Below are 15,449 nucleotides of genomic sequence, written 5' to 3'. Positions count from 1 at the left end.
AATGAGAGGGGATCTCATTGAAACATATAAAATTCTGACAGGGCTAGACAGATTGGATGCAGGGAGGATGTTTCCCCTGGCTGGGGGTCCAGAATGAGGGGCCACAGTCTCAGGATACGGGTAGGACATTTAGGACTGAGATGAGGAGAAATTTCTTCACTCGGAGGGTGGTGAACCTGTGGAATTCTCTACCATAGAAGGCTGTGGAGGCCAAGTCACTAAATATATTTAAGAAGGAGCTAGATAGATTTCTAGACACAAAAGGCATCAAGGGGAAAGGGAGAGAGCGGGAATATGGTATTGAGATAGAGGATCAGCTGTGATCATATTGAATGGCGGAGCAGGCTCGAAGGGCCGAATGGCCTACTCCTGCTCCTATTTTCTATGTTTCTATGTTTCTAATATAGTTGATTATAAATCTGAACATTTAGTGAAGAACAAATGATGTAATTAAGGTATGAGAATTAATATACATACACTTTCCATTAATCAAATTATTGAGCAGAAGCAAAGTCATTAAAATACAAAATTTAAAACTGTAGTCTAACACTGAACATACTCAGCACTAAACATATTTTGTAATAAGTGTTAAAATATGCAAATCCTTTTGGTGGATACTAATAGTGACATCCAAAAAGAAAGCAATTTCAAAAATTACTTTTTTTCATGAGACCTAGCATCTCAAACAAGTAGGAGTATCTTTCTTTTGGTGGCAATTGTACCATTGTGCTAGACAAAAAATAAATGAAGAGAATTCAACATCATAGTGAACAATGGAATCTGACTGCTCACTGTAGCCTTCTCAGAATTACTAAAGCAGAGCAGCATATGGCAAGATTGGGTTATTATATTCAATCTGTCACTGCAAAATAGATGAGATTTATTGGAAACTCAAAAGGCTCAGCTCATCTTTGTCAACTCTTGCAAACCCCAGAAGATTTTATAAAATTGAAAAGCACCCTTTAACCAAAGAAATGCTGATGTTCTCATTGCAATGAGAACATAAGAACAGTCAAGGGCAACAAAAGGCCATTCTTTCCATTGAAGCTCAACCGAATTGAACCCCAATTCTTGCAGCGGAGCACCCAGCTGTATCTTGAATGCCTCTAAATGTTTTTGACTGTACTACCTTGCCTGGGAGGTTATTTCAATCATTTATGTTCTCTGGTGTCACTGAAGGAATTTTCAGGGTTTACCTTGCGTCTATCATTCAATAGATTTTTAAACCTTGATGAGATCTCTCCTAACCTTTCTTGACTGTAGAGCTTGCTTCTCTAATCTCACCTCCTTGCTCATCCCGTTTACATTTGGGAACACACTTTCCAACGTATATATATCCTTTTTGTGCACAGTGTTCAGAATTGAACACAGTACGTCAAGAGCTGATTGTGGAACAAATGAGAATTCATGTTTTTCTCCTGATTTTGTTATTATGGCCTCATAAACACAAGTTTAGGCCATGAGGTCATAAGAGATAGGAGCAGGAGTAGGCCATTCGGCCCCTCGAGCCTGCTCCGCCATTCAATGAGATCATGGCTGATCTGACTTTTACCTCAACTCCACTTTCCCGCCTTTTCCCCATACCCATTGACTCCCTTGCTGATCAAAAATTTGTCGAACTCAGCCTTGAATGTATTCAATGACTCAGCCTCCACAGCTTTTTGGAGTAAAGAATTCTAAAGATTCACGACCCTCAAGGAGAAGAAATTCCTCCTCATTTCAGTCTTAAACGGGCAACCCCTTATTCTGAGAATATGCCCCCTAGTTTTAGATTCCCCCATGAGGGGTAACATCCTCTCAGCATCTGCCCTATCGAGTTTCCTCAGAATCTTGTATGTTTCAATAAGATTTCCTCTCATTCTTCTAAACTCCAATGACTATAGACCCAACCTGTTCAATCTTTCCTCATAAGACAACCCTTCCATACCCAGAATCAACCTGGTGAACCTTCTCTGAACTGCCTCCAAAGCAAGTATGTCCTTCCTGAAATAAGGGCACCAGAACTGTACGCAGTACTCCAGGTGTGGTCTCACCAGCACCCTGCACAGTTGTAGCATGACTTCCCTGCTTTTATACTCCATCCCCCTAGAAATAAAGGCCAATATTCCGTTTGCCTTCCGGATTATCTGCTGCACCTGTATGTTGACTTTTTGTGTTTCATGTACGAGGACACCCAGATCCCTCTGTCCCGCAGCATTTTGTAGTATTTCTCCATTCGAATAATATTTTGCTTTTTTATTTTTCCTCCCAAAGTGGATGACTTCACATTTTCCCACATTATATTCCATCTGCCAAAGTTTTGCCCATTCGCTTAACCTGTCAATATCCCTTTGCAGACACTTTGGGCCCGAATTTAGCAGGCCTGCGGGTTCCCAGCGGGTGGTCCTCCGGGAGCGTGGTCAACACGCTCGGCGAAATTAGTGGGTTGCCCACGCGATCGTAGCAGGCAACCCACTAATAGGAATCAATTACCTGCTCCTCCGGGGTCCACGGCGCTGGCCTGCGCGTCGGGCGGGCTGCGCATGCGCAGTACGATCTGTCAGCTGGAGGCTCTCTAGTTAAAGGGGCAGTCCTCCACTGACAGATGCTGCAACCAATGGGACAAATTGCAGCATGGAGCAGCCCAGGGGGAAGGCTGCTCCCAGTTTAATGATGCCTCACCCCAGGTATCATCAGATGGGGTGAGGAGGAGGGGGAGGACACAGATCTTCCCCCCGGCGGGCGGGAGGAAGCGGCCTGCCTCTGCCACCAAGAAGGCCTGGCTCGAGGTGGCAGAGGGGGTCATCTGCGCCACCAACATATCGCCCACCTGCATACAGTGCAGGAGGCGCTGCAATGACCGCAGTAGGTCAGCCGCAGTGAGAACACGAAGTCTTTCCCCTACACTCCGTCTGCCACAACACTGCCCCCACCCCACATCTCCTTCGGCACCGCCAACACTATTCTGTCACATCACCCTTCATACCCACTCACACCCCATCCTCATCTTACCTCCACCTACTCACCTCGCCAGTACTCACCCTGCCACTAACACGCAACCCACTCCTCATACAATCTCATTGCTCCATCCCATACTCACCCTCTCGTGCATCTCCCTCACGGCCAGCCTCACTCAACCTGCCACCACCTGTGCTGCAGCCACAGGGCATGCATCACATATGTGCAGTAGGCAGCGTAAGGCAAACGTCTCGTCAGCATGAAGGGGGTGCACAAGGGTGTCTGAGGGTTTGTCATGGGTGTTACCCATATTGAATTTCAGAGCAACAAACAGCACACATTATATTGACACCACCACTGCCATGTCTCCGCGAATCCTGTCCGTTGTGTCCAATAATGCCCGCTCCTGGGTATCACTATGAGGACCCACCACTGATGCCACCCATCGTGTTACTGCAGAGTAGGTGCAGGTGTATTTGCAGGGCTCGTCCGCGCAGACGACTGAGAGACATCGGCGGTGTAGCCGGCTGCACCCTGGAAGGATGCGGAGGAGAAGGTTTGGAGGGCAGTGGTGACTTTGCCAGCGACAGGTAAGCAGTTGGTGCTGGGGCCAGCCAGGAGCAGCTCGGCATGAAAGAGGCTGCAGATCTCCACGACTACATGTCGAGCGAATCTGCGCCTCCCTGTGCACTGCTGCTCGGAGAGGTCCGGGGAGCTGCGCCTCGGTCTGTGGACCCTGTGGCGAGGGTAGTGCCCTCTGCGACGCGTCTCTCTCTGCGGTAGCCCTCCCTCCTGCCGTGCAGGTGGGCGTGCAACAACACCGTGTTGGGGGGATCCACGTCCCTGCGGCGGACGGCGTGGACTGCGAGGCTGCTGGTGCTGGTCATGCTCTTCGTCCTCCGAGGGTCTCCACACACCACCCAACTGGCAGGTGTTGGTCTGAGGGGTTGTGCAGGGTAGGTGTGTGGTTCCTCGGACTGGGGCTGCGGTTTCGTGTCGGTCTGTCCTCTGGCTTGGCGGGGGGTGGTGGAGGGCAGGGGTTGCCCTATGTGACGCGGTGGCCTCCTGCGTGGGTGAGGGCTCTCCCCAGTGGAGCGCACCTTGGCACCTGCCACAGGCTGCTGGCTGCAACACGCCTGGTTGGAGGGAGACTGTTTCCCCCAGTGTGGGAAACTCACTGCCTTGAACCTAAAATCCCACACTTCCTCTTTTGACAGCTGCTTCAGCTCATTAACTGACCACAACGAGCAAGGTAAGTACACTCAAGTGGAACCCCGCTGGCTTTAATTGCCTGCGGGATTCCCACCAGCGGGGCTTGCGCGCGCAGCCCCGCACGTCAGCGCGGTACCCGGAAGTGGCCGGGATTTCGTCGCGATCCGGTCACGTGACCGGAGATCGGGATTTTCGGGGCCACCCCGCTGGGAACCCGCCGGAAACACGCTCCTAAAATCGAGCCCTTTGTGTCCTCATCGCAACTTGCTTTTCCACCTATCTTTGTATCATCAGCAAATTTGGCCACAAGACAATCTGTTCCTTCATCCAAGTCATTGATATATATTGTAAATAGTTGAGGCCCCAGCACTGAGCCCTGCGGCACCCCACTAGTTACAAATTGCCATTTTGAAAATGATCATTTCATCCCGACTCTTTGTTTTCTGTTAGTTAGCCAATCCTCTATCCATGCCAGTATATTACCCCCAACACCATGAGCTCTTATCTTGTGCAGTAATCTTTTATGTGGCACCTTATCGAATGCCTTTTGGAAATCCAAATATACTTCATCCATTGGTTCCCCTTTATCCACCCTGTCCATTACTTCCTCAAAGAACTCTAATAAATTTGTCAGACACGATTTCCCCTTCATAAAACCATGTTGACTCTCCTTGATTTTATTATGAGTCGCCAAATGTCCTGCTACTACTTCCTTAATAATGGATTCTAGCATTTTCCCAATGACAGATGTTAGGCTAACTGGTCTATAGTTACCTGCTTTCTGTCTCACTCCCTTCTTGAATAGCGATGTTTCATTTGCGGTTTTCCAATCCGCTGGGACCTTTCCAGAATCTAGTGAATTCTGGAAGATTACAACCAATGCATCCACTATCTCTGTGGCCACTTCCTTTAAGACCCTCGGATGCAAGCCATCAGGTCCAGAAGACTTGTCAGCCTTTAGACCCATTAGTTTACCTAGTACTTTTTCTCTAGTGATAGTGATTGTTTTTAGTTCCTCCCTCCCCTTTGCCTCTTGATTTTCTACTATTATTGGTACATTATTAGTGTCTTCTACTGTGTTTACTCAATGCACTTTCTTGGGGGTCAGTGTATTATAATGAGTGCACAACTGAGCAACCAATCCAAACACATCTATAGTAACGCTACTGAATCATATGTTACCGCTTTAATAGACATGTAAGTGCTATAAATTGTTCTCCGTGTGCCCATCCAGCTATGAAGTGTGCAAATTTGGGAGCCCATGGAGGTACCAAGGAAATCCCAAATAGCCCACTTCATAAATAAGGTTCTGCAACCTTATAGATGGTGTGAGGGAACCACAATAGATCATTGAAGTGTCATGAACAGGTGCAGAAAATAATTAAGAAGGCAAATGGAATGTTGGCCTTTATATCTAGAGGACTAGAGTACAAGGGAACAGAAGTTATGCTGCAGCTGTACAAAACCCTGGTTAGACCGCACTTGGAGTACTGTGAGCAGTTGTGGGCACCGTACCTTTGGAAGGACATATTGGCCTTGGAGGGAGTGCAGCGTAGGTTTACTAGAATGATACCCAGACTTCAAGGGTTAAGTTACGAGGAGAGATTACACAAATTGGGGTTGTATTCTCTGGAGTTTCGAAGGTTAAGGGGTGATCTGATCGAAGTTTATAAGATATTAAGGGGAACAGATAGGGTGGATAGAGAGAAACTATTTCCGCTGGTTGGGGATTTTAGGAGTCGGGGGCACAGTCTAAAAATTAGAGCCAGAGCTTTCAGGAGCGAGATTAGAAAACATTTCTACACACAAAGGGTTGTAGAAGTTTGGAACTCTCTTCCACAAACGGCAATTGATACTAGCTCAATTGCTAAATTTAAATCTGAGATCGATAGCTTTTTGGCAATCAAAAGTATTAAGGGATATGGGCCAAAGGCAGGTATTTTTTTTTTTATTCGTTCACGGGATGTGGGCGTCGCTGGCAAGGCCGGCATTTATTGCCCATCCCTAATTGCTCTCGAGAAGGTGGTGGTGAGCCGCCTTCTTGAACCGCTGCAGTCCGTGTGGTGATGGTTCTCCCACAGTGCTGTTAGGAAGGGAGTTCCAGGATTTTGACCCAGCGACAATGAAGGAACGGCGATATATTTCCAAGTCGGGATGGTGTGTGACTTGGAGGGGAACGTGCAAGTGGTGTTGTTCCCATGCGCCTGCTGCCCTTGTCCTTCTAGGTGGTAGAGGTCGCGGGTTTGGGAGGTGCTGTCGAAGAAGCCTTGGCGAGTTGCTGTAGTGCATCCTGTGGATGGTGCACACTGCAGCCACAGTGCGCCGGTGGTGAAGGGAGTGAATGTTTAGGGTGGTGGATGGGGTGCCAATCAAGCGGGCTGCTTTATCTTGGATGGTGTCGAGCTTCTTGAGTGTTGTTGGAGCTGCACTCATCCAGGCAAGTGGAGAGTATTCCATCACACTCCTGACTTGTGCCTTGTAGATGGTGGAAAGGCTTTGGGGAGTCAGGAGGTGAGTCACTCGCTGCAGAATACCCAGCCTCTGACCTGCTCTCGTAGCCACAGTATTTATATGGCTGGTCCAGTTAAGTTTCTGGTCAATGGTGACCCCCAGGATGTTGATGGTGGGGGATTCGGCGATGGTAATGCCGTTGAATGTCAAGGGGAGGTGGTTGGACTCTCTCTTGTTGGAGATGGTCATTGCCTGGCACTTATCTGGCGCGAATGTTACTTGCCACTTATCAGCCCAAGCCTGGATGTTGTCCAGGTCTTGCTGCATGCAGGCTCGGACTGCTTCATTATCTGAGGGGTTGCGAATGGAACTGAACACTGTGCAGTCATCAGCGAACATCCCCATTTCTGACCTTATGATGGAGGGAAGGTCATTGATGAAGCAGCTGAAGATGGTTGGGCCTAGGACACTGCCCTGAGGAACTCCTGCAGCAATGCCCTGGGGCTGAGATGATTGGCCTCCAACAACCACTACCATCTTCCTTTGTGCTAGGTATGACTCCAGCCACTGGAGAGTTTTCCCCCTGATTCCCATTGACTTCAATTTTACTAGGGCTCCTTGGTGCCACACTCGGTCAAATGCTGCCTTGATGTCAAGGGCAGTCACTCTCACCTCACCTCTGGAATTCAGCTCTTTTGTCCATGTTTGGACCAAGGCTGTAATGAGGTCTGGAGCCGAGTGGTCCTGGCGGAACCCAAACTGAGCATCGGTGAGCAGGTTATTGGTGAGTAAGTGCCGCTTGATAGCACTGTCGACGACACCTTCCATCACTTTGCTGATGATTGAGAGTAGACTGATGGGGCGGTAATTGGCCGGATTGGATTTGTCCTGCTTTTTGTGGACAGGACATACCTGGGCAATTTTCCACATTGTCGGGTGGATGCCAGTGTTGTAGCTGTACTGGAACAGCTTGGCTAGAGGCGCAGCTAGTTCTGGAGCACAAGTCTTCAGCACTACAGCTGGGATGTTTTCAGGGCCCATAGCCTTTGCTGTATCCAGTGCACTTAGCCGTTTCTTGATATCACGTGGAGTGAATCGAATTGGCCGAAGACTGGCTTCCGTGATGGTGGGGATATCGGGAGGAGGCTGAGATGGATTATCCACTCGGCACTTCTGGCTGAAGATGGTTGCAAACGCTTCAGCCTTGTCTTTTGCACTCACGTGCTGGACTCTGCCATCATTGAGAATGGGGATGTTTGCAGAGCCTCCTCCTCCCGTTAGTTGTTTAATTGTCCACCACTATTCACGACTGGATGTGGCAGGACTGCAGAGCTTTGATCTGATCCGTTGGTTGTGGAATCGCTTAGCTCTGTCTATAGCATGTTGCTTCTGCTGTTTAGCATGCATGTAGTCCTGAGTTGTAGCTTCACCAGGTTGGCACCTCATTTTTAGGTACGCCTGGTGCTGCTCCTGGCATGCTCTTCTACACTCCTCATTGAACCAGGGTTGATCCCCTGGCTTGTTGGTAATGGTAGAGTGAGGAATATGCCGGGCCATGAGGTTACAGATTGTGCTGGAATATAATTCTACTGCTGCTGATGGCCCACAGCGCCTCATGGATGCCCAGTTTTGAGCTGCTAGATCTGTTCTGAATCTATCCCATTTAGCACGGTGGTAGTGCCACACAACACGTTGGATGGTGTCCTCAGTGCGAAGACGGGATTTCATCTCCACGAGGACTGTGCGGTGGTCACTCCTACCAATACTGTCATGGACAGATGCATTTGCGACAGGTAGATTGGTGAGGACGAGGTCAAGTAAGTTTTTCCCTCGTGTTGGTTCGCTCACCACCTGCCGCAGGCCCAGTCTAGCAGCTATGTCCTTCAGGACTCGGCCAGCTCGGTCAGTAGTGGTGCTACCGAGCCACTCTTGGTGATGGACATTGAAGTCCCCCACCCAGAGTACATTTTGTGCCCTTGCTACCCTCAGTGCTTCCTCCAAGTCGTGTTCAACATGGAGGAAGACTGATTCATCAGCTGAGGGAGGACGGTAGGTGGTAATCAGCAGGAGGTTTCCTTGCCCATGTTTGACCTGATGCCATGAGATTTCATGGGGTCCAGAGTCAATGTTGAGGACTCCCAGGGCCACTCCCTCCTGACTGTATATCACTGTACCGCCACCTCTGGTGGGTCTGTCCTGCTGGTGGGACAGGACATACCCAGGGATGGTGATGGAAGAGTCTGGGACGTTGGCTGAAAGATATGATTCTGTGAGTATGATCACAGATCATCCATGATCTTATCAAATGGCAGAGCAGGCACGAGGGGCTGAATGGCCTACTCCTGTTCCTATGTTCCTATGTACAATATACCCCCTGTTTTGCTATGGGTTACCCTTTTGATCAATAGAGTCCAACAGGTGTGAGGCACATGTGTGGAGGAAGTCCTGCAAGATTTAAAAGGATGTGTGGAATAGTATGTCTGGTTTGAAGAAAGAGGACTGGATAAGTAATGAGAATCACTGTCGCTTATCTAATACTGCTGTATATGGGTATGAATCCTATTGATCGAAATTGCTATCTAGGAAGGTTGCAGGTATCAGCTAGGTTTGCCAGAAGGTCTAAAGACATTTCCTATATGATGTGGTACCTTTGCATGGAATTTTCATCCCATCATGCACAAACTTTTTTGAGCTTCATGTCACCTTAAACCTCCTGCTTTAAAGGTAATCATATTTACTAGCATTGTTGGTAGGTTTAGAGAAATCCAGATGACACCCAGTGTGGGGAATTTCCCATGCCAGCATACATAACATCACTTATTGGTCTAGTTTACTCACCAAAACAACAGAAAACAAAATAGAAAACATTATCAACCTTGTGCACTACAGTTATAGGATACAACAAATCATCAACCATAGTGAAGCATGCCTTCCTCCCTGTGTCACACCAACAACTATTCCCATTTCATACACTTATTATTTCCCTATACCTAAACAAAATAATTGCAATAAGGGGACACGGCAAAGGTCAATATCTTGAAATTCCATACCTTACACCGTTGTGAGAGCACCATCACCATCAGGACTGTAGCGGTTCAAGGAGAAGGCCCACCACCACCTTGTCATCCCGAAAAAATAACTCTGTTCTTTGCACAAATGAAATATGTGGCCACTGTGTGTAACTCATGGTGTCCTCTGCAAATTCCATACTTATGCCACCCTGTGAATATTTGCCAATGGTGTTGTCCTCTGTTCTCCCTTTTTGGTAACAATACAACTCATTGAAGGTGGCATATCCAAATGTGGACCTACAGATTATTCAAAGAGAATGGTGGTGGGATCAGTGATCAACAGTACCAGCTTGAAGAAGGCCTAACAAAGTTACTACGGATGGATTTCTCTCTGACAGTGGGGTTCTAGAAGTAATATCCAGCAGATCTAGTCACATCAGGGACAGGCTATTGGCACTAGTGCAAATGATCTGTCTCTGAGTTGTCCTACTTAGCCCACTGCCATCTCATCATAGTTGCCACTGATTTATCTGAGGGTGGAACAATATACATCCATCAGATTAGCAAAACTCATCTATGGTTGAGTATATTCTTTCTCCAAAACAATCCAGCCTTAAATGCAGGCTCTCTAGGATAGTGTCATCTAAAGCAGCAGTCAAAGCATTGTAGTGCAATTGACCCTATGCTGCTCAGTCTCTGGGTGAATAGACAACTTCAGCTGGCTCAGCACATGGAAGTCATATCTCTGAGAACAGGCTATTTTCCTGAGCGTTTGAAGTAGCTGAGATGGATGTCTTCATCCTTGCTAGTCTCTCGTCCACTACAACATGCTTGCTTAGTGGCCATAACATGGCCTAGGGCGTTTGCATATTGGACATCTCATACATGTAGCTGGAAAGATTCTGAGTCAGATTTTTCTTGATCGTCTACTTTTGAATATAGTGGACAGGAGGCTTCAGGAATCCCAATGCGGCAACAGGCCTAGCCAAGGGATCGTGGACATGATCTTCATTGCTCGCCAAATTCAGGAGAAGTTCAGGGAACAAAATCAAGATCTATAAATGGCATTTGTTGACTTGGTCAAAGCTTTCAACACTGTCATTCGGCCCGGACTTTGGAGACTTATGAGGAAATTTGGTTGTCTGGAGAAGTTCTTGTCAGTTCAGAAACAGCTCCATGTTGGGATGCGTGGCAGAGTGCAAATGGGTACTCTATGCGAATCATTCCCTATAGCAAATGGTGTGAAGCAAGGATGTACAATGGGCCTTGTTCTATTTGAACTAATTTAAGTGGCTATGCTGGATGATGCAACTAGGGATCTGCCGTTAGGAGCTGGACTACAAATCCACACAACAGAGTAACTGTTCAATCTATCAAGATTGCGAGCATCGACTAAAGTCTCCAACCAAATGATACATGAACTGTTGTATGTTGATTGCATGCTTGTGGTGCAACCTGAAGAGCACCTTCAGCTTATGAAGGATATTTTTGCTGCTTTCATTAATAGCTATGGGCTTACTATTCATCTGAAGAAGACTGAAATAATGTATTAACCAGCTCCTGGGAAGCCATATGTTAGACCATCGATCCTTATTTATGAAACTGAATTGAATGCAGTCAAGAATTCACTTATCTTGGAAGTGTACTGTCTGATGATGCAAGGATCAATAAGGAAATATTGGCTCGCATACTAAGAACAAGCGTGGTCTTTGGTCGACTGGCCAAACATGTCTGGAATCAGTGAGTTATCAGGGCTGCCAGTAAACTGAAGGTTTATAAGGCAGTCATCCTTGCCAATTTCCTGTATGGATGCAAAACATGGATGCTCTATAGAAGGCGCATTCAACAGCTAGAAAGGTTTCACGAAAGGCATCTTTGTAGTTACTTCATATTAGGTAGCAGGACAACGACAAAGTACTAGAACGTTCTGACAGCACCAGTATTAAGGCTATGATAATCAATGCTCTTCTCCGTTAGGCTGGACATGTTAGGATGCTGAAGCAGGTGCTTTATGGAGATCTGGTGAATGGGTGGACAACAAATACGCTATAAGGACACACTGAAGATTCACTTGAAGCAGGGCAACATGGTTGTTAGCTCTTGGGAAACACTGGCAATGGCGTGTTGAGGCGAGAGAAGGAGTGAAGGGGCTTTGAGCTATAATGCCATGTCAGTCTTGAGGCAAAACACGAGAGATGGAAGAACGGTGACGTCTGAGAGAACAACTGAAAGAATCTTCCAGGAACATGCGAGGATTGTGGTAGGCAATGTCTATCTCGTATCAGCCTGTGTAGTCATCAACGTACCCATCTACCTTGTACTTATGCTCCCTTCATTGTTGGCATCGTGATCCTCGTGTACAAGGGACACACACTATTACCGCTACTACTACCACTACTACTCACACTTACCACCATTTTCATTCTGTTAAAATCATGAGTTTATCTTGCATAGTATTGTTTAATGCCACAGTGACAGGTTTATAATGAAAATAGATTATGACTATTATAAAGTTTTAAATTAATACCAAATAGAAAAGTTGTTGATTTTAATGAAGAAGTCACCAATTTATAGAATGCATGCCATATACTGACAATGCTTTTAAGTGTAGCGGTTAAATAATGAAATAATGTTGTAAAATGTAATGAATAATTTATTGATCTTGAAAGTAACTTACCTAATGCTAAGATTTAATGAGCAAGATAATTGTAAAATGCATTAAATAAAATAATCTGGTGGGCATGATCCCAGAATGCTCTGCACAGAAAATTTGAGTTATGAAAGTGGTGGATCTAACCAGGGACAGCTGTAATCGTAATTCCACGGAAGAGAGGTATTGAAATATGAGGAAACTGATGGCGGTGAAGGTTGAGAGCCTGGAGTTGTAGTAGCAGAGCCTGGTGCAGGAGGATGAGAAGAATGGAAGCTGCCTCTGCAGTTATGCAATGTGAATACTTTGAATAATATGGTGGAGTAGAACTCTCTCCTCCTGCAGAGGATGGCTGACAATGCCAAGCTAAGAGACAGGGTTGGCTATATCTCAGGCCCAAATATCAGACCTGCATGGCAGCAGCAAAACTTTGTGAAGCCCAGTTTGGGAGTCAGTGGAAGGTAGGGGCAGGGTGAGGAGCATGAGTAAGAAAAAACAATGTGACTGAGCAAGCGGTATGTGGTGGGAGGACAGAAAGTACTTCTGAATCCCAGAAGGAAGTGGAGGCTGGGCAGGACAAGAGTGGGAAGGACTCAGAGCATCAGCAAAGTAATTGATAATTGGGATGCCAAACAAAGAGTAGGTGTTATGGAAAAACATTATCCAGTGATTTAGACAACTGTAGCAGTTAGCCTATGAGTAAGAATAAAGGTTTATTTTAGAATTCATTCATTTTTTAATAGATTTGTTATGTTATAACTCTTTTATTTTTTGTCTGTAAATTTGGTTTTAATTCCTGTTGGTGTTGTTCAGTTGTGATGTGTTGTTGTTTTATGAAAGTGAAGAAAATATGAGCCAATAATTATATAAAATTACAACATGAAATCAGGCCATTCAGCCCATCCAGTCCATGTTGGTGTTTATCTTCCACACATACTCCTAAGAGAGCTGACTTACATATTTGTTAACACTTAGAGGATGCATACAATTAAGAACATTTGACATTTTCAGTTGGCCATTGAGCTGTTTACAAATGTAATAGCATGTAGCAGCAATTTAAAAGATAATTGATAACTTTTATTTAATGAAACATCAGGAAGAGATTTGGTTCTTGCAGCAAATGAAGTGTGTTTAGATAATATCCGTCCAATTCTTAGTGAAAGTCCGCAAACAGAGTTAAGTCACCTTAAATTTAAGAAGAACTAGCAGCCTCGTTCAGAAGCCATATGGGAAATTCTGCGAACAGTGGAAAAAGCCCATTGATAGTGAAGACTTTTAAGAGTCTTGGGTTTCAGCACACAGTCAGGTTAGTCTGGGACAAATCTAAATGATATCTGACCTGGGGATGATGAAATGTTGCCATTGGTTTTAGTGGAAAAATGTTAGGTTTCCCAATTAGTATAGCCATCCCTCAACTTCATGAGACAATAAAGAACTCGTGCAGACTTTGCAGGGAAAGTTTAGGTTTGCTAACTGGTGTCATTTCCTTTTTGCCAAAGACACAGAATCAGCTGTCAAAAGCTTGTAATTGTCAGCATCTCTGTCGAAGGAGAAACAGGCTGTTCTCATAAAATATTGGCCCGGATTTTGCTGCCAAAATAACAGCGAGTTTAATGGCACACGCCATTATTAGTGTATAAGTTGTCCAGCAACTTGTGGCGAGGAAGAGATACCCCGTGTATTGTGAATCTCCACAAGTTGCTGGACGATTTGCGCCGCTCTGCCGTTAGCCTTGCAAAAACAGCAGCTCGCCTTCAACCTCCCCATGAGGTTGGCGTTAACTGACAATTAAACTCACCGCAGAAAGTTAGAGCTGGCACTTAGCAGGAGATTTATGTTCCTGCAGTGCCATTCAACCTCACTGGCCCAGAAAGGAAACAATTTAAACTGTGAGGTCTCATTCCTGCAGGTAGTAAATTGTTCTTAGAGATTTTTTTAATTTAATTTTTTTTTTCTTATTTTTCCTTTCTGTCTCTTAATCCAATCTTTCTCTCTCTATTTCTCTTTCTGTACGATTTGACTCTAATTCACCCTATTTCATTTTTTGTTGTATCCCTGTATCTTTCTCAATCCTTAAATCTCATTAGTTAAGGAGATAGACTGTTGGTCCTGTCGTTCACTAAGGTCCCAGATGCCCCATTGCCCCTGCCGCACCATTATCAGCTCGCACTTCCAGCAACTTACAGGGAAAAACATTTTCGAGCTGAAGGGTGAGGGAAAAAGTCTAACTAATGGGGCATGCTGTGAGATTCCCCACTCCAGCAAAATCTGGGCCATTATCTTGATGAAAGATACTTTATCCTGTAAACTAGTTTTAGATTAATTACTTGGTTGCATTACATTATGAGGGAAAAACATTTCTTGTTCAATTTAATTGAAAAGTACCAGAATTATAAATTGGCTTTAGGTCATACAATAATTGTCCGGGTGTACTAGTGTTCTGCAACAATTTTTAATGACTTTTTTCTTTGATGATATTTAGGCCCAAATTTTCAGATCCATGCATATTCTGCTGTCAAAATTTGACAAGAGAAAAGCATTTTTATTTATATGTTAAATAACTAGTATTTCTGATGGTGTTGCCTATAGTCAATTGATGGATATAAATTCTTTTTATATTCAAGATGGCGATGGAGTTAGGAGACTTCAAAAACTATGCCCTCAGGCTACCTAGTGGCCAGTGGCTGCAACTACATTGTGGCAGTTGACATAGCAACATTGAATGGGATATGTTGACATAGCAATTTACAATGATAAACATTGCCACAAAAGCATGGTCAAAAATTGTGACAACAGGAAGCAGGGTTTCTGGACAGGTAGTATGGGAATTTTAATAATATATAGCTGTAATGTCAAAGTACGATAATCGTGCAGTTCTACAACAAGGCAGCATGGACTCAAGTTCAGAAGAAGGAAGTGAACAAGAAGTTTAGATTTCACTACTTTAAATCTATATTGAATATACAGAATTGATCCACCTGTGGAGGCTTTGGAGGAGGATAGTGTTTTCAAATTCAAGAAGGAACTGGATAAATATTTGGATTGAGAGATAATGTTGTATGTGGTATTTTTTGAACTTTGGGGCCAGCCCCACAATGATATCTTCTGATCATCTACATTTCTATGTACAGTTGATATATTATGTGAACAGCACAGAGCTATATTGTCCATCTAATAAGGGAAAGCGG

General features: G+C 45.2%; 1 protein-coding gene across 6 annotated transcripts in view; it reads left to right on the top strand.

Moving 5' to 3' along the window:
- Positions 1–15,449, top strand: part of LOC137301857 (protein unc-13 homolog C-like) — a 514,180-nt gene that overhangs the window by 478,566 nt on the left and 20,165 nt on the right. The window lies entirely within an intron of this gene.

This window comes from Heptranchias perlo, chromosome 34 (assembly GCF_035084215.1).
Source record: "Heptranchias perlo isolate sHepPer1 chromosome 34, sHepPer1.hap1, whole genome shotgun sequence".
NCBI lineage: Eukaryota > Metazoa > Chordata > Chondrichthyes > Hexanchiformes > Hexanchidae > Heptranchias > Heptranchias perlo.
This window is presented reverse-complemented; position numbering and strand designations above follow the sequence as displayed.